The following is a 20,798-nucleotide window of genomic DNA, read 5'->3' as shown; positions in this document are numbered from 1 at the left end:
ACTCAAAACATGCATAAACAAGATGATTTATTGCTGATGTTTTTGCAGGTACTTACTGTCATTATATTAGACATGCGACCATCCCGTCTCTCTCTGACAATGAGCCAGATAAACAACAACTGGTTATAAGCTAACCCTATGACAGCTAAGCTCCGACTTATGTGTCTTAAAAATCCCACTTTCTCTCTGATAAACAGTTTAGTTTCTTTGTCACATCATATGAGATTTTATTCACTAAATGTGTGACTCTAACAATGTTAGATCCCATTCAAAGAAAGTTTCCCTAATGCCAGCTAACAGCAGCTAACAGTAGCAAAAGCAGCAGTGCTTATCAACAATAAAGTTCAGCATATTCTCAACAACTCATTCAGTATTGCTATGATTTGTCAGACGTGAGCTTCACTGACTCACTGACCTGTATTGGACTCCTTTCACAAAGTTTTACAGCCTCCTCCAGAGTAAACAGTCATGTACAGGCTAAGGTAAACAGCGGACTATCTACAGATGAGCAGCAGCCACGTATCCAGGATTATGCACTTGATTTAGGAGTAACAAGAAAACAAAATTTAATTTGCTGAAATCTAAAGAGGATAATTTTCATACTGCAAGGACACATTCCACACCATGCTGAGATATACAACATTTTTAACTACTGACTCTCAAATTGTTATGTGTAGATGCAACAATGCTTCACTCCTTGAGTTGGATGCATTTTTTTAATAACTTTTTTTTTTGTCCTTTATTGGATAGAGACAGTGTACAGACAGGAAAGCGAGGAAGACATGCAGCAAAGAGTCAAACAACCTTTATTTGTCACATACACAATTATACAGAGTACAACATGTAGTGAAACTCTTGTGTCCGAGCTGTGGACAGGCTGCAGACATAGCCGCGCCATTCCAGGGCTTTGTTTTTAGCATGAGGGGTCTAGCCAGGACCCTTACTGGATACTGGATGGGAATCGAACTTGTGACTCCCACTCCGAAGGTGTGTAGTCTTACCACTACACTATCCAGCTGTCTTTTTTTTTCTTTTTTCAAAGCGCTGCGAGCCAGACTCGAACACAGGCCTACTGCTCTCTGGTTATACGGCATATGATTGCCTAATCACCCACTGAGCTAAACCAGTGCCTGCATTATTTTTAATGCTTGAATGATTCATAGCCATAGGCTAGGTGGCTTAAAATCAAGAAAAATCAATCAAACAAACAAAAATTTGAAAGACTTCAGAAATCTTGGAGTACTATTGGTCAAGATACTTATACTGTTATAGTACCTTCACAGTGCTTCCATGCACTGAATCCTTCAGGGGTAGAAATTATAACAAAAAAGCATTTTGCAATAAATACACAGGTCTCTTGATAGTTTTTTTCTAACTCAGACTGCTGAAGCTTCAACTTAGTTTCTCACTTTTTCACGTCTCCTATTACTTAAACTAAAATGCAAGCGTGTCTTTTCAGATTTCAAAGGAGCTTTTGTGCAATCGACACATAACCAGTAATGACCAGAGATTATCAGTTGTGGTTCTTAATTACCATTACAATGGTGAATTTTGACAATAAATTCATGAGCATCTGCATGAGCAACCATATACAATATCCAGCCATACTTGTTTTCCCTGTTGTAAGTTGAACATGCACAGAATTGTAACATCCTCGAGTATCATGATGGAAGACTGTGCAAAACCAGTTTCAGACTTCAGATCGGCACCTACAATTTGCTGCTAAACTGCTAATGAATTAAACACCACCATAATCTTCTGCCACTTCAAGACTGACCAGGTATGTACAACAAATAATGTTACAAAATTCCCCAAAAATCAAAGTTCCCATACTTGGAACACGGTGCCAGTGAAATAATTTCATAGTGGATTCATAGTGTAGGTAAACAGGAGACCTTTCATGTGCTATAAGTTATTTTGAGCAGTCACTTATCCCACTTGGTGATATCAACCTTTAACGTTTTTACAAAAAGCATGTTTTCAGGTTTTCTCCAGTGAGTTTTTTGGAAAGTAGATAAAATCTAATGTACTAATGCTTTTTATGTGTTCACATTTTAGACAACAAATGTATGAATTTTGCTATTAAAACCTTATTGATTCTTAAAGTTGGTAAAAAAAAATGTCTAAGAAATTTTGATTTTGGCTTTAGACTGTGACACCTAGCGTAGGTGTAAAACTGTTTTGGTCGCAGTGTTTCTTTCTTTTTTCTTTTCTTTTCTTTTCTTTTTTTTTTTTTTTTACAGAACTCAAATGTGTTTTTCAGCCCTGAAATTTTTCTGTGACTGTCTCACTTGAGAAGTTAGTTAGTTCAAAATTGCTGGAAAAAGTAAGGCAATTAAAAAAAGTGCCAAATATCAACTCACCCCATATAGTAGAAGAACTGTAACTCAGACAGTTCATAGTAGGGAGGTAAAAATTTACATGGCTTAATTATAAATAAAGTTTTTTTTGCCCAAACCCAGCTGATTCTGGGAGCATCAAGTGGAAACTTCTCTAAGATTTGACTGGTTTTGCTACCTATCATTTACTTTGGATTCATATTAGGAAGAGCAGTCAAGGCCGTATTAACATGAGGATTAAGTCCTATAAACAGTAACACTTCTGAAACTGAACAATCTGTATTGGCACTACTGTTATTATTTTAGGACAGGCTATAAAAATATAAACCTTTTCTTGTTCAACAGTCGCAGGATTTCAGGTGTCAGAAAAGTCTGGAACCTCCTGCTGTTTATGTGCCTGACATTTCCCTTTCCTGCCCACAAAGAATCCAACATCCTAGACTGCTATTATCTCAGCATAAACACAAACTGTGCACGATCCAATCCCTGCTCTGTCAGCAGGCGTTATTAATATTTGGCTAATCTGATTTTCATATTAGCTCCAAGAAATCTCATCTCACCAATTCATTCCATCTTCCTCTGCTTTTACTCGGGTACCTTTCGCGGTGCTGTTTTCCCTCTCCCCTCTCATCTGTACATCTGCCATGTGTGTGGTGTTTGAGACGCCATGCCTCCCTCTCTCCCTCTACAGCTACGCCTCCATCACCTGCTCATTAGAGAGAGGATGATGGTCCGACGGTCCCCCATGACTCTGCTCCAAAAATAACAGAGCCAATTTCCCGGCTGTTAGGCGGCGATTTCACACCAATCTCAGTTGTACTGCCCAGCGAGGCCTGTCAGGGAGAAAGAGAGGCAATGAAAGCTGACAAAAAAAGGTGGAATAGAAGAGGATGGGAAAAAATATAGGTCAGACCTACAGTATCTGAAAATACAAGCTCTATATCCTATAAACATACTGCCCTCATCAGTCAAAAGATTTTTTTCACAAACTTAGATACATTTTTTGGAAAAAAATGTAGTTTTTATACATTTTGTACAATATGTGGTCATTTTATTTTTCACTTTTGACTGAGCCGAGCGAACAGCTGTCTCCTTCCTCCAGTCCCTGTGTCACAACTGAAGTCCTTCAGTATTCATTTAGCACACTTTACAGTATCATCGTGGTTCTAATTCTAATCAGAGTATAGCATTCATATTGATCTGGTCAGTTAAGTAGCACAGGGGTTGTTAATCAGTTTCCGCTGCTTTGATGTTAATGGAATGAACAACAGGTGCACTAGAGGTACAATAGTGATCAATCGCCAAGGAATGATGTTATAGGTGGAGGCTGCTGACCCCCCCGCAAAGTGATACCTATAGAAGCACAAGTAGTCCAACTCCTCCAGGATGGCACATCAATACGTGCCATTCGACAGAAGTTCTGCTGTGTCTTCCAGCACAGTCTCAAGACTATGGAGGAGATTCCAGGAGAAAAGCAGGTACTCTAGGAGAGCTGGACATGGCCCTAGAAGGCTTTTATGCCATCAGCATTACAGGAATCTGCCCCTTTGTGCAAGAAGGAACATGATGAGGACTGCCACAGCCCGACAAAGTGACCTCTGGTGTGACAGCCACTGATGTGAATGTCTCTGACCAACAATGAGAAACAGACTTCACAAGCGTGGCCTGAGGGCCCAACGTCCTCTAACAGGCCCAGTGCTCACTGCCCGGGACCGTGGAGCCTGACTGACACATGTGAAAGGGTCTGGAGGAGCCGTGGACGACATCATTCAGCATGTCCGGTTCAGTGGTGGGTCAGTGGTGGGGAGGAATATCCGTGGACGGATGCACACATGTCTACAGGCTTGGTGTCAGCATCCTGACTTTCCTTGGGTATTGGGATGAAACACATTGTCAGACACCACACTGACAGAGAAAAACATGACTACCTTTATATACTGTACAAGTTTCATTCAGCCCCTGAAAAATCCTACTCAGAATTTTTCAAACTAACACACATAAAATTTCAAGCCCTCGGAGAAACTTACAAAATTCTGCTCTAATTGTCCTAATTTCTTATTATGTCCATTTGTACTGTGAAGTTGCTTCATTTTCTAACTTTACACTTCTATTAAAAAACAGCTCTAGAAGTACATGGAGTTACTTTGCCCCCACGAAACAGCAATTGCAATAATAGTACTGAGCAGGTTTGTCAAAAAAGTTATTGCTATTAAAGGAAACCATTAAATTAGACACTAATTTTCAGAAGTACTAACAGTGCTGTCTTTACCTCTTTTAGCTTACACACAACTTCATATTACAGTGCTGCATACAGGCAAGCACAAAACCCCTCCCCTTACTAGTTCCTCAACAGTAAATTTAAACAGTAGCAGAGCAAAGCTGGTGAAATATCTGAAAGAGTGATGGCCAGGTGTCTTTTCATATTCCTTTTATTTTTACTCCACAAGAGGACAAGAGTTTTTTAAGTGCAAGCTGCTTCCAGGACAGAAACAACTGCATTATAGAGCTAACACAACTTTGGCGGATAGACCGTACAGTAACACGAAGCCTCCATGGTATCAAAAATGCTATAAGTATTATGAAATTCTAGTATTGTGACAGCCCTAGCCTCTACTGTTGTTTTACAGCTTCCTTTGCGCTCAGTTTCAAGACTGTATATAATAGATGAACAGAAAAGCACCATTACATCAGACACTGGTTTCCTGAGATCAAAAAGGTTCAGATCTGACAAGTTTCATGTCTACATCTGCAACTTCACTGTAGCCCTCAAACTTGTAATCCAGGAGCTCAGTGATGGTGATGAAAAACAGCTGTTCTCACTGGAAGTGTTTATCAGCTGATGAGTGTAACCAGGATTATTTTGAGGTATTTATTCTTGACATTGTGCAACTTGAATTTGTCCTACAGGACTGGACTGTCTGGAGACTGTGCTGAATAAAACAAAGTTGTTGGTTTTTTTTAAACTTAAGTGCTTTGTCTAACATTTATACATGTTATACTTGCAGACTGCAGTAGCTGGGGAATCAATCCACCGACCTCCTGATTGGGAAACAACCCACCCTAGCTCCAGAATCACAGCCATCCCAAGAAGGCCTTCAGTCCCTGAAAGAGAAAACTTCAAATCCTACTCAGACCTTTTTAAAATTACCATGTATTTTAAATCACATTGAAATGTTCAATAATTTTCCAACTTTACACTTTTATATAAAAAAACAAAAAACAAAAAAAACGAAATCGTCTCCCGTAGTTGCATTTAAGAGGAAAGGACCCCTTTTGTACCATTTGATACACATTTTCCTTTCTGCTACAAAGTTGGGCATTTTAACATGGGAGTGTATGAGAAGAGGCTCCCGTTGGAGCACACTTTGAGTAGCCACTGGCAGTTTTTGACTCTTTTGGCTTCACTGGTTCACTGCTTGCATGTGCGTGTCTTCTCAAAAGCGGAGAGCAGAGCAGGGGACCAAAGCAGCAATCTGATCATGATGGGCTTGGCTCGGCATCAGCTGGCTTTGCGTAGCATATCTCAGCCATTCGTTGTCATTTAGTGTTTGTGACCTGACTTTTCTTTCTTGTGTACACATTTCTGATTGTAACTGGAACCAAGGTGTAGCTGCTTGTGGAACATCCAGTGATTCTGAATAACAATTCTTTTTACCTTTAACATGCCAAGTGTATTATGCCAAAAGCAGTGGGATAAAACTCCACCTAAACCAGATGTAGCATGCCACCGGCCACTCATCTCAGCGTCTGATATTGGTAGCCCAGAAGCTAAGCTCCATTTGACAGTTTAAGCTCCAACACTTTTCCTCTGTTTTGTATCTTCTTTGCTTTTCTCCATGTTACAAACCTTTGCCCTGCGAAGGGTTACAGCACCTTCTGGGAGATGTCAGCAGGGCAGTCTGGGACGTGGCTGCAGTTCTGAGAAAACGTCGGGGTTGATTAATAAGAAAGCATCTGCGTGAATGTGCTGCAGGTGTGGTCTTTTCAGCAGAAACCAGTGGAAAGATATCAGGTAGGTAAAAGAAAATAGAGTGTTAAAAATGTATGATAGTGTTTATTGGTCGGACATTAATCTCAATCACCAAGAGTACTACAAGCAAAATCTAAATTCTGTGATGTTTGCTGTTTCTGTTGTTGTTCTAACACGACGGTGTGCGTGCTAATCTCAAAACCCTTATCTGTAGGAAAATGGACTGAGCTTATTGACTCTCAGATACAACAAAGTAAACACAGCATTCCTACCACAGTGCTAGAGCTCCTAGCTCCTGAGATGGAAGAGTTGAAATAAAAACACAGATTGCACCAGGATTATCTCCTTTTTCCACAAACAAAGACTTATACCGCTGGAATAATTTGAAAGATGCTATAATCCTATAAAAAGACTAGAGTTACGGACTTTAAACCCTCTGAAAAATCCCCCCTACACAAACACACACACACACACACACACACACACACACACACACACACACACACCAGAGCGACTTCCTTCAACAAATAACGCAGGTTGCTCAAACTAGAGCGAGCGTTACAACAAAGAGACGAATCACACTGTCCTCTCCTCTCGAGCCAAAGTCAGAGCGAGGTTATGGTAAATATCCGTCAATGTCAGCGTGTCGCCAGCAACCACGTCAGTATGGTTTCGTTCCTTCCCGCTGCAGCCCCTCTCGACACAGGTTTTATGAGCTATGTGCCCACATGTGACCTCTAATGCACAGGGGCTTGTGTTAGTCTGTGTGGCTGAAGGATGGAAACAGTGCAGCAACTCAACTTTATTTTGTCCAAACATTTGAAAATATTTAACGATTATTTGTTCAGAATTATCGCCTCCAGCCGTGTGTTTGCCTTTCTGTATTTCTGTAGCCGCTAGGGTCATTAAAAGTAGAGAACAGAAGATGCCAAGTAACAGTGGAGCACGGATTAGGCTGTGGAAATCTGTATATATAAAATAATATTTAAAAAGCAAATGATTGCACAAGGCAATTTTGTCCTATTTTGATTGATGGAGATGTTCATATTCCCACATCCCCAAGGATGTAGCTTAATGCCAGCCCCTTGGCTTACCTAATAGACCAACTTGATTAAATGTACAGTGTGTGTGTAACTGCTGTGTGTTTGAATAATTTGTCTCCCCGCAACTTCTCATTCAGCGGACAGAAATTCCAATTAGAGAATCTTTCCCCCTTTTCCCCCTTCTTCGCAAACTGGAGCATCATATTTTATTCATTGGTTTGGCAAACTGTGAAAGTGAATTAACTTTGAGCCACGATTCCGCAGATGCCCAGCCTTCTATCCACTGACATACCTGCAAACTCTCTGAGCCATCGATTTTTAATTCACACTCAAGAAAACTTATACTTTATTCATTCTGAGGAAAAAAAAAAACAGCCAGAGGATCTGCAGCAGGATATATACAGAGTGTGTATGGAACGTGGATTTATTCTTAGAGTTTTCTCCTCATGAAGACCTCAGGTGGACGTGCACAGAAAGGAAGGAACATGTGAGAGATATGTGGTTATTTAACATTTTAAAAAACTTTAGAGCTGCAGTGTTATGCAAGATGTATCCTCAAAGCTAAAAATGAGTGTGTCTGCTTGATGGTTGCATATGTTGATAGGCAAACATGTCTGTACATGTAATGGAAATCCATTTTTTACGCGCTGTAAACACTCTTTGTATATAAAACTATCCTCATTCTTGAAAAAATGGCTTTTCATTACAAAAAGTGCAGATGTCGAGGGATTTTTTACAAGTTAGATTGAATGCCTCAAAGAAACACACACATCCATTTTATGCTATTGATTTGTGTCCAGTTACAAACCCCTTTGTAAAACGTTCCAACTGGAGGAGCATTTTGCAACTAATTAGGCTAATTGCCAACAGGTCAGTAATATGTCTGAATATAAAAAAACATCTTAGAGAGGCAGAGGTTGTTAGAAGTAGAATTTGGCAGAAGTTCACCAATCTGCAAAAAGTTGTGAGGCATCCATGCATCAATCCATTTTCTTCTGCCTATATTAGAAAAGAGCCATTTGAGAATAATGTTCCTCAATGTAAGATTGTGAAAACTTTGAGTATTTCCTCATCAACAGAACATAACATCAACAAATTCAGAGAATCTGAGGAAAAATCTGTGTGTACAAGCGACCGGGCTAAGAATCAATATTAGATGTCATCATACATCTATGATGGTATGGGGGTGCATTAGCGCCTCTTTAGATTCTTTAGCAGTTTGCACATTTGAGAAGGCACCATCAGTGCTGAAAGGTATTCGCAGGTTTTAAAGCATGAAGTTTTATATATTCTATTGTGACTTAAAAATTTGCAGACCATTGCATCTCCTTTTTATTTACATCCCAACATTGTTAGAACTGGGTTTGAACATCAAACAAAGTTATTCAAGCTTTGAAGAATTTGAAAACTCAACATTTTGAGACTAGAGGAGTGGAGCCAAGACCAAGTTTAAGAATTTAGAGATTTCTTTCATATTAATTTTCTTGACTTTTATTTTTTCCAAAATGCTTTTTTTTATTTGTATTTTTCCCCATTTTTCTTTATTTAGATTTGGGCAATAAAACTACATAAAATTTGGGAAAAGCTAGTAGTTTGGGTTTTAATTCAAATCTGTTTTCTTGATTGACATACTTTGTACATAAAAACATTGTCAAATAAATATATATCCTCCAAAGTCATGTTAACAACAGTGATAAAATGTGACAGTTTTGTCTCTGTACATATACAAGCAGCTTTAATTTCGGTAACTAGAGGATCAGGCATTTATACCTCAAAGTACTTGAGCATGGGAAACACTTGTGTTTATCTTCCTCCTTGCTTCTTATAGTGTTTTGTTGCATTTATAAGATTGGAAGACTTTTTGATCAACATGTTAGAGAAGACTCAAGGATGCATACAAAACTGTGTCTAAGAAGAGCAAAGAGAAAAACGTACTTCATTTCAGTTCCCCCTCTGACTCCTTCAACGTCTACTAGTGAAGATTTGGGAGCTTTTTCTTTTTAAAGACGCAGTCATAGAAATTTCACCCCGTAAATTTGTAACAAGCTTTTTGTAACATGTCCCCAGTCACCAAAGATATTCGGACTTCCCCAACATGTCCATTATAAAGATGACTCCACATCTTTAAAGACTCTGTACATCTACAAAAAAAAGATAAATTATAATTTTTTTTTTCCATTTTCTGGTGACATTTCCAGCGAACACACCTTACTGTGGCATGCCGGCTGGAGCAGCCAGGGATCAAACCTCAAACATTCATGTTAGTAGCTGATCTGCTCAATCTCTTGAGCCACAGTCACCCCATAATATGTAATACCATGTGAAAGGCATCAAAAGCTTCAGTTTTCAGCATGACAATGATCCAGAATACACTGCCAATGAAATAAAAGCGTACCAGAATAGAAAAACACATCATGGAATTCTCTGGAGCTTGTACCTCGACATCACTGAAATGCACAGTCTTCATAACAGAGAACAGAAGAAATGCAGCCCAAATCCAAAGAAGAGCTTTAAATGCTCTTCAAGAAACCTTGAGAACTATTCCCACAGACTTCTTAAAGAAATTACGTGGAAGTTTATCTAAGGGAGTTCAAGTTGTGAGGAAGATCAAAGATGGTCATATCAAATATTGACTTTCAAGCTCTTTATGATTGTATAAAATCTGCGTTTGCCTTGTAGACTGTATTTCCATGTATGTTTGCACGTGTTCCAATAAATTGCTGAATCTACTTACCATTCTCCAAGTAAAATATAAAGAAATACAGGTGATACAGTACTGTTTAAAAACAAAAGTTTTACAATTTTCTTTAATACTGAAGATTGATAGACCCATAAATTTTCCCCTCCAAAACCCACCACCAACTGCCAACCGCCTTTTTTTGTGATCTGCAGCATGCAGGGAAGCACACACAGCACCCCTGATTAGAACTTTTCTCCACAGCTCACATGATCTCTTCCCTTTTAAAAGCAGCTGACATCCTATGTTGCTATTAAAAAGAAGCTCTCATATTCAGTAATGTAAGGCAATGTTACCAGTCCTTAGAGAAAAAAGGTTTATTAACTAAACTCTACTAGGGCACTGTTAACTGGTTGAACAGGTTAACCTTATGAGCTGTTACCATTATGTAAATAAAGGGTAAAAGCCAAAAATAACTACTAGTTTTAAAGAAGCAACAATAAAACAGCTCATAAACTATGATATTTTTAGCCTACTGCAGCACAGATGATGTATCGCTTCGAGCCAAATATCTTTCATACTGTTGTTCATCCTACATCTAAAGATATAAATATTGCCATATTAATGCTATGTAATGATTGTGAATCTCTTCTTAACCTAAAACCACTTAGTGAATGATATTTTTCATGCACAAGTGAGTTAATGATCTTTGTTACAAGTTGCTGTAAGAATATCTGTGCTATATTTCCTACAGCCAGCAAGGCTTCTATTTCAGAAACTTCTATTCAACTGTATCACAGTAACGAAACACAGTGCAGCCAGTATACATTCAAGATGGAACATTCCCATCAAGTTAAAGCTGTAACACACCCTTACTTCCCAACAATGTCTTCACTTTACAAACATGTCTATTGTTCAGCTAAAATGTCACCCTTTTCACTTTTTATTGTTGATATTTCCAGATATTTATTCACTCCAACCACATTCCCGACAGTTCCAGATTCACATGACGGAAATGGTCCCTTTTAGAGATAGAAATGAAAAAACACATGCACACAGATATTTTGTTCACTATTTGGACCATGGTAGAGTTGCTGCTAATGTGTTGCTGTGGGAACTATATGAGCTATATGTGGAGTACCTTAGCAGAAGGAAGCCTGGAGCAATGTTGAGCAGCAAAGTACTAACATTAACTGCTTTCAAGGTTTTGGGGATGATTCAGAAATATTTCTGGAGGGTTTTACCAGTTAGAAGGACTGAGAATGTCTGAGCTGTTTTGGATTTACAGGACATTGACTACATGGTTTAGTCTCCAGCTCTCCATCACCTGTTTTCAAAAAACAAGCCGCTGTAAACCCACCCACACTACCTGGTCAGCACTAAACCAATGCAGTGTATGTATGTGTGTTATGCTTGCTTTCATCTGTTTGAAACCTGAAGCCAGACAGTAGCTGAATTTACCCATCGGAGCTCACAACACACATGCTACTGTGATGCAGTTTTTAGATTTTAGTCATGATCAGTTAAAGCCACATCCTGTACTGGTTTCACCTATGTTAAAAAAGAAAAAAGAAAAGAAAATAAGCGCAAAAGAAAACAGGAGTGTTTTTGGGGAGACAGTAACAGCAAGAATCATCTGACAGTTCCTCACTGTCAGATGGTTCTACCATAAAGTAATGCTTCAGTCTTAAATATGATCCTCCTATTTCTGTAAATTGTCAATGTACCACAGGCCTTCAAACTGGCAGTAGTTAAACCATTACTTTAAAAACCAGCTGTCTTTGCTAATTATAGGCCAAACTCCAACCTTCCATTTATCTCAAAAAATCTTAAAAGATATAAAACAGCTAAGTGATTGGCTGCAGAGGAACGTTTATCTGAAGAATTTTAGTCAGGTTTCAGAACTCATCACAGTACAGTAACACTGTTAGTGAAGGTTACAAATGATCTTCTTGTGGCCTCTGACAGTGGAATCATCTCTGTGGTTGTCCTCCTAGACCCTCAGTACAGAGATTTGATTTGATAATGTTGACCATAATATTTCATTACAGTTACTAAAGGATGCTGTAGGTATTAAATATACTGTGCTGCTGTGGTTTAAATGATATCTATCTAATAGAGTCCAATTTGTTCATGTAAATGGGAAGTCCTTTTCACACACTGAGGTTAATTATGGAGTTCCACAGGGTACTGTGTTGGGACCTGTTCTGTTATGATTATAGATGCTTCCCTTGGGCAGCATCATTAGAAGACAAAGCATACATTTTCACTGCTATGCAGACGATACCCAACTTTATCTATCCTTGAAGCCAGATAACACACAACAATTCAGGAGACAGACACAGTGTCTGCTTTCTGGATGAGGCTTCAAATTTTCCTTTTTGATAAAACTTAGAGGTGATACAGTGGCCTTGAATCCTAACTTAGTTATGGTGCAAGAGGCCTAGACATGGGGGCTGCCCATGATGCATTGACTCACCTTTTTTCACCCACTATGTGTTTATACACCACTGTGCATTTAATCATTAGTTATTATTAATCTCTTCCTCTCTTCCACAGCATGTCTTTGTCTTGTCTTCCTTCGCTCAGCCCCCAACCAGTCGCAGCAGATGGCTGCCCCTCCCTGAGCCTGGTTCCTGCCGGAGGTTTACTCCTGTTAAAAGGGAGTTTTTCCCTCCTATTGTCACCAAAGCACTTGCTCATAGTGGGTCATCTGATTGTTGGGGGTTTCTCTGTATTATTGTAGGGTCTTTACCTTACAATATAAAGTGCCTCGAGGCAAATTTGTTACTAATATAAATAAAATTGAACTGAACTGAACTGAACGGAAAAGCTGCAGAAGTGACAAGCTAACAGTAAATGGTTTGGTTAATAGCAAACATGTAGCTATAATACTATACCAATCATCCTTAGCATTTTTTGGTTTCTGTCATTTCCACTACTGGTGTATCATGTTATTGCGTCCCCAGAAACACTTCTGTTGTGTTTTGCGAGGTTTTACTATGTTTTTCTGTTTACTGGTGTTTTTTTTAAAGCTGGAGTGGATTTGACCTCTCAAGATCACCATACAGTACATTTCATGTATTTCAATGAGATCAGGTTGAATCTGGGAGGTTTTTCAAGCTGTCGTGACCTGTATTTACTTATAAAATCCTTCAGCACATCTATCCATGGAGACATTTAAAGCATTATTTCCTTGGGGTTAGTATTACCAGGGGACCTTCTATAATTTAAAAATGCACCTCCTTCATCTGTGTTTCATGTTTGCACAGAATGAACAAAGTCTGTTTTACATGGATTTACTGATATTATCTCCAGATACGATGACAAATAATGACTGGAATGTGTCTGGCTGCTGGACACTGTTAATATGCTATTAATATTGAGCCTGTTGAAAGACACCAAACTGTTCCTTAAATGCTGCCAATTATGTCATCCAACTTATCATCCTCTCTTGGTGAATTTGAGCTTGCTGTGAATGTGAATGGGTGTCCATGCTATGTAGCACAGAGAGCCTTATAATTTCACTATACCAGGCTACTTTGTTACTGTGAAAGAATTTGTTGCTGTGAAAAGAGTAGGCGACTACTCTATGGAGTCACTCTAATAGGCTTGTTTTGGTGTTTCAGCCTAAGGAGGGCATTCTTAACTTTCATCCACACCTCTCTGAATCTCATATTGAGAGTTCTAGTGAAAGGTTACCAATTACATGTTAAACATGGATATTTTGCTCCTTAATATGTCGTGGAGTAATAGAGGACTAGTTGATGTAACTGATCCTCTGAAAATGGGAACTATTTATAAAAATGGCTGTAAAACCTAAGCTATTAACTTTTCTTAAATCCCTTGAGTTAAAACTCGAAATTGGTGCTCAAATCACATCTTGATTGTGGTTTATGAATTCTACGGTTGGTTAATGTTTATATTGTTTGATTCATTCCTTTGGTAGATTTAGTCTTGTTGTTATTCCTTGTATTGAGTAATTCCTCCCTCAGTGTTCCCCATACTCTTGTGTCTAGTTTCCTGTGTTAGTTACTGGTGTCAGTTTCACCCCCTCTCTCCGTCCCTCGCTCTAGCTCAGAGGTTCCCAAAGTGTGGGGCCCGCCCCCTAGGGGGGGCGCAGAGCCATTGCAGGGGGGGCGTGGTATGAAAAAAAAAAAAAAAAAAAAAAAAAAAGAGCGCTTGGACACTGTGAACAGGTTTTTGACGGGGCTCCCACACAAACGCAAAGCAGGAGATGAAGCATCGCCAAATATGTTTCCAAACCAACTTCCTTCCAAGTCAAAGACAGGAAAATATGGTGAAGCATATCTTCCCTTTGGCTTCACCTGCACAAGTGCTAAGGTAGGTCTCCCCTTCAAAATTAGTTTCCCTGCGTCGGGAGCAGCGCTGGGCTCTCCAAATCACGGACAAACAGGATCCCACATTCTTGATTTTTAGTTCACAAACACTTCTTGTAATAACTACTCCTGACATTTTGGAGATGTTAGCTCTTTATGCAGTAAAGTTACAGCGGGATACAAATAATATCAGGCTGATCCTGCCGTAATTTGTTCCCCGGTTCAAATCACGGACAAACAATATCCCTCAGCTGTTTATGTGTTTAAACTCATTTTGCAGAGAGAGGCATTTTTTGAAAAATGTATTGATAGCAATGTTGAAAATTATTACACAGGAAAAAAAAAACAACTACACGTAAAATAATCACACCGTGACGCCTCTGCCTTTCTAAATGCAGGGACAGTAACTGCGTGTGTATATGTAAGCGTGTAAAACCTGAAGATAGTCAGATTAACAATAACAGTATTTTGTCTCTATCTGCCATTCTGCAATTCATGTCATGTAAACAATAACGTGGCGCACAGCGTGACGTGAAAAGAGGCACATACCTTTGACGCTGCGTGACGAACTCTGTAATCCTCGTCCACACGTAAACGCAAAAGAGTTTTAAATAATCTCCGTTTTCGGTGAATCGCAACGCCGTTTACGTGTTGACAAAAGGCCCAAACGCATAGAAACAGCTGAGTTTTCAAAAATACCCGTGTAGGTGTGGACGTAGCGTAAAAGAGTTAGTAGTGTATTTTATTACGACCTGTAATTTATTGCCGTTTACTTGTATTTGCGTAATTGTTTACTAAATGTTTGAGGTGTGAAATAAACCGCAATGGAGTTTGTAAACAAAATATGGGTGTGTGTGTTTGGAGGATGTGTTTGTGGGGGGGGCGGGGCGCGAACATTTTTCTTGTAAAAAAGGGGGGCCTGGCAAAAAAAGTTTGGGAACCACTGCTTGATGTCTCTGTCCTTCAGCTCTGCCATGTCTGTCTGCCCAGTTGTGTGTCTGTCTGGTTTCTCTCGCCCTCTCTGTCCCTCACTTTTGCGCCCTTGTTCTGTGTCTTCCTAGTCTTGTCTCTGTCTCTTCCCTCTGTTCCCTGTATTTAGTCAGTTTGTATCTCAGTGTGTGTTTCTCATGTTTCCTGTTTTATTCTGATAATCTCTTGCCCTGTGTGCATCATGTTCAGCTTTGCTTTCCCTGTCTCGTCAGTTAGATTATGTACAGCCGTGTTCTCTGGGTGTTTCCTCTCTGCTCTGATTCCATATTGTTTGTGTCTCCCTCTGCCCAGTGCCATGATCTCCTTCTTGTGTCCTGTTTGTTCAAAGCCTTCAGTGTTTGAATACATGTGTTCTTGGCAGTTAAGTTCCTTGTATTTAGTTATTTGTATTTTCTTCAGTAATAAAGCTATTGTTAAATTCAGTCCAGCCTGAGAGTCCTTCATTTGGGCCCAGTCTGCCTGCTCCACACAGCTTCATATCATGACAGAAGATTGTGACATCGTGAAAGGAAAGAGGAAAAAAACCCCTCTAGATCCAGACATGTCAACAAAGATGAAGTGTCTGAAGATGTTGATGCTCAGGACATGTGAGGCAGTTGTTTTGACATGGACACCGTGAACTCATCCGTGTTGGACTATAACTCTGAAATGGAAAGACTGATTAAATTCCTGGACCACGTCTCCCAGGCTAAAGATTTACGGGCTATGTCTGTTGGACTGAGTTTGGTGGATGCGTTAATCTGGAATAACCCTCTGTTACTTCAGTTTTCCAAGGACACTATTCTGGGTAGCACCATAGATGCATGGAGCTACGGTAAGTCAGGGCCAGCGAGTTGGTGCTCTCGCTCCCCCCCACTTCCTTATCGCATGATTTGGACGGGGGAACAAATGCCAGCAGGGTCAACCTAATATTATTTGCTCCAGATGCAGGGGAAAGAAATTCTGTCACATCTACCACGGCATGACTTCTGCTTGTTCCCGATCACCAAGTCTTCAGCCTATCTAGCTTCTCTGTCTGTCTGCTCTACCCCTCTGTCACCAAGTGCTTCCCACCCACGAAACAAGGGCTTTCGGCAGCAGAGAAAGGGTCATGTGCCTGGGTCCAGAGACCTCACTCTGCTTCAGTCCTTCGCCCTGTTCATTGGGTTTCCATGTACAGTTACACAAGCTCTCCACCTCTGTGGTGAGTAATCCCGTAACTTTTCCTAGACTCTTCCCTCCATCTGAACAATTTGATATCAAGCCTGAGTGCTCCGTTTCCAAAGACATTATTTCTAGTGACTCTTCTGTTATAGTGTCTGCCAGTGTTTATGAAAGGTGTTTAATGACCCATCGTCATTCCAAATGAATCTTTAGTTTCAATGTTGTACTGCTGTGAAAGTCGATCCAAAGACACCTTACTTTGCACTGCCTTCATCCACTGGGACTGTTTTTAGTACTTCTAAGCAAAGACTTCTGAAACTGTTTTTGCACCAGATTTTGTCCTCTCCAAGACTGTCCACTTATCACCACCTGCTCCACTTAAGTTCATTCTCAAGTTACCCCTGAGCCTTGTCCTATGCCTGTTCCTGCTTCCAGGGTGGCTAGGGGTCAGCCTATCCCTGTCCCTGTTGCCAGGGCATCTAAAGCTCCATTGGTTCCTGCACAGGTACCTGTTCCAACCCTGACCCAGCCAACTTCTGCACCTGTACCTGTTCCTCGTGTGGGAGCGACTTTCTCCAGCAGTAAAGTTATTGTTAAGTTTAGTTCAGCCTAAGAGTCTGCTTCGGCACCCATTCCAGTTCTAAGAGTGAGGCCAGCCGAGTCACAGACGACCCCTGCACCTGTACCTATTCCTCGGGTAGGAGTGACTGGTAGCCGGTCTGCTCCAGTACCCATTCCAGTTCCCAGGGTGAGGCCAGCGAAAACACAGTCAACCTCCGCGCTCGTACCAGTTCCTTGGGTGAGGTCTCCGTGCCTTAAACAAAAAACCCCCAAAATACTTGTAGGTGTTGTTTATTGACCAAGTCTCAGAACATGGTTGTGGTCTGACCTGATGATCTTTGAAGAGATCCACAGTCAGATGTTAGAGGCAAGACTCAATAAATCAGACTATCACATAAAGTAAATCCACAGGGCTGTAGTCAGGAATTTTAACAGAGACTACGTTTACAAATGTCGGAACTATTTTCTTCGTCTCTAATTTTTATCTCCCAAAATGCTGCTTTCGAGTGTTCTTTTGCACAAATTCGATTCTTGGTATGCTAAAGACCCTAATTTCCCTCGAGTGCATTTGGTGTACTGTATAACATTTTAGACTTTACAAACATTTTGGGCATCTTTTGAAATACACTGCTCTCCAAGCATGTCAGCGATTGATTGCAGGGTCGGGTGCTGAGTAATCTTCTCTCACTCTACTGTTTGAACCTTTTCTGCCTTTTACATATAATATATACATTGTCCTTTTTAAAAACAAAACAACACTGCCTTTCTTTGCTGTTTTGCTACAGTGTGTGTATTCGTTTTTACCATATGTCTTCATGAATGTATTTGCGTACAAACATAAACAGATCTATGTTTCTATCTGTGTTGGGTAGGGTTTAACTGAATTAAGATGACTGAGGCTGGTGCTCTTCCCAATCGCCCCAGATTGGGCTTTTGGAGTCAAAATCCTCCAGGGAAGCACTAATCCCTGACTGTCGGGAGCAATTTTTATTCCGCAAGCAAAGCTTTCTCGCTCTATCTCACTCTTGCTTGCTCTCTCTCTTGCTTCATTGCTCTATTTATAGCCCTCCTAAGCTGCTCTGTGTTGTACTGTTTACATTTAGAGCCCCCACTCTTTAGATTTAGAGCACCCCCGCCTCCGTTTGGTTCCGGTCTTCCCTTGGTTCTCCAGCTGAAGAAATAAAAGCAAGAAAATCTCTACTGACTAGCATTCTCAAAAAACGCAGGGAATGAGATGAACAGAAAGATTATGAGAAAGCGTGCTAGACAGATAGAAGTTGAGAGAGGAGAAGGAAAGACAAAGACGAGGAAGATGTGAAGTGACAAGCAGATCTGAATGTGTATTCAAGGCGGTTAGGCAAGCTGTCTGTGTTTGAGTAGACGGATTGTTATAGAAAGGAGGAAGAGGCTATGTTTTGAAGGAGAAGGGAGGTAGAGATTGTTTATGTGTTTATGGAGCGACAGGATATATAAAAAAATGACGACAAGTGATTGCATATTCTATGTTTTCCAGCAATTGCAGAGTTTTATAGGAATAGTTTCAACAATTTTTAAAATTATCATTTGCTTTTTGACTGACAACTACCAACTACAACTACCAAACACTGATTACATTTGCAGGATCTGTCATGGAGTACATTAATATAGGTATCCTGTTTTTGTTCAGAGGTAACAAATCCCATTATATCCCATTCCCCTCGGACTTCTAACTACCAGTGTCCAGGAACTCCCCCCAAAATAAGGGTTCCTCCTGGTCTTTGCAGCTATCCATGTTCCTATCAAAGATACAGTCATGGTCAGAAGCTTACATAGAGCAGGACTCTAGTAGATCCACTACTCCACATTGAAAGGAGGTGGTTAGGGTGGTTCAGGCATCTCACAAGAATCTCTCTTGGGCAGCTCCTGAGTAAGGTGTTCTAGGCATACCCTACCAGGATAAGGACTTGGGAAAGATCTAGAGCACACTGGAGAGACTAACTTTCTCAGCTGACTTGGAAACACCTTGGTGTCTCCCGAGATGAGCTGGAGGATATGGCTGGAGAGAGGGAGGCCTTGGTTTCTGTGCTCTGGGTGTTGATGGATGCACGGATGGATAGAATTATTGTAAACATGCATCTTTTGTTATTTTAAAAAACACGATTAGCAAACCTGTTTGAATTTAGGGTGTGGTGATTAGCACTGTTGCCTCACAGCACAAAGGTCCTGAGCTCGATTTCACCACCTGGCCGGGCCTTTCTGTGTGGAGTTTGTATGCTCTCCCCGTGTTTGCGTGGGTTCTCTCCAGGTAATCTGGCTTCCTCCCACAGTCCAAAGACATGCAATTAATGGGGTTAGGTTAATTGGTAATTCTAAATAGCCCATAGGTGTGAGTGGCCCATGGTTATCTGTCTCTATGTGACCAGGGTGTCCCCTACCTCTTACGCTATGGTAGTTGGGATAGGTTCCAGCCCCTCTGCGACCCTGACAAGGATAAGTGGAAGAGAATGAATGTTTGAATTTATTTAGATTTTTCTCTAATACACACGGGATCAAAAGTCTATATAAAGGAGCATGTTGATGGCTACTGAAAGTGTCTGGTTGAGGTGCAACTTCATAATAATATGAATGATTAAACATATGATGTTTAAATCAGACTTAGCACTACTCCTGCACAAGATAATGTCCACACAGTAATGCCAAAAGATACATGTGATGGAAACAGGGAAATCAATGATGATGATGATGACGCAGTATAAATAACATTGAATTGAACTGAATTGAAATTAACTGAATTAAATGTCTGTTCCTGATATTTGCCTGTACATAAATGCTGACCAAAGAATGAACTTTAATGGTCCATCTATCATAGGATTTATTCTTTTGTTTAAACAAATATCTGTACTTTTTAATCTTACATTTTCAAAACTGGCTTGTTACTTTTGGTTTAAGGCATTTAATGGGAGTCATTATGTCACGTCACTGTGGGCCTTCAAACATGAAGCCGTTTTGAGCCTAAACAGTAACACATTAAAGACCATCCTGTGTGAATATTAATCATCAGCAGATGTCGCATAAATAGAGTGCCAAAGTCAGGGGTTGCGGATGTGATACTTTAGCATCTAGCTAGCCCTACAGAAGATGAGCAGGCATAGGTGGAGTAATATTTTTTAAGTTGTGGGTAATTTCCTATGCTCATACACGCTCATAAAAAGGAAAATATATATAGATATCATTCAGCTCAACAAACATCAGAAAACACACAAACTGTTTATGTGGAGTTTGTCTCACAGTGTGTTGCTAACAAAAGGCCCAGCTGCTGTATTTCAGAGGGGGAGAAGTGAAAGAGAGCTAACTTCACTCAGAGATGGAGAAAGATAAGAAAGACAGGACATGAAGAAGAGAGGTGACATTTAAAGGCTCAGTAGTATTTGATACACTGGGTCTGCACATGTGACATGTGATATGTTTTTTTTTTATATTGTGAAACCTGCTGCAAAAAAAACTGAGGCAGACTGTGTTATTTAAAGGTTGCATGAAAATACTCTGCCAGTTACTGCAGGACAAACGGGTTAGTTTGCTGTACTGTGACGGATTTAAAATAAAGAACAGTGTGTGACTGGTGCACAGTGGCTGTGGTGCTCATGGTTTGGTTCAGAGTCGGGTTACATCAAGTTACATTCACTGAATTCCACCTTCATACCAGCTGTATACTGTCTAGTATGAAGACACCATAAACAGTGTACTACCAATGTAAAG

The 20,798-nt window shown here is 40.2% G+C and overlaps 1 long non-coding RNA gene across 2 annotated transcripts; it reads right to left on the bottom strand.

The window, feature by feature from the left end:
• Positions 1-3,390: 3,390 nt before the first annotated feature.
• LOC112842702 (uncharacterized) lies at positions 3,391-6,371 on the bottom strand. 2 transcript variants are annotated; one of them, XR_003214663.1, is made up of 3 exons: positions 6,187-6,371; positions 5,330-5,441; positions 3,391-4,206 (listed from the first exon to the last, which is right to left on the bottom strand). It is a non-coding gene; the product is annotated as an uncharacterized LOC112842702 (long non-coding RNA). The 2 variants fall into 2 exon arrangements; XR_003214662.1 differs by having other exon boundaries at positions 5,339-5,441.
• Positions 6,372-20,798: the final 14,427 nt, after the last annotated feature.

The sequence above is a fragment of the Oreochromis niloticus genome, linkage group LG17, assembly GCF_001858045.2.
Source record: "Oreochromis niloticus isolate F11D_XX linkage group LG17, O_niloticus_UMD_NMBU, whole genome shotgun sequence".
NCBI classification, from domain to species: Eukaryota; Metazoa; Chordata; class Actinopteri; order Cichliformes; family Cichlidae; genus Oreochromis; species Oreochromis niloticus.
Note: the sequence above shows the minus strand (reverse complement) of the source record. Positions and strands in the feature narration are given on the sequence as shown.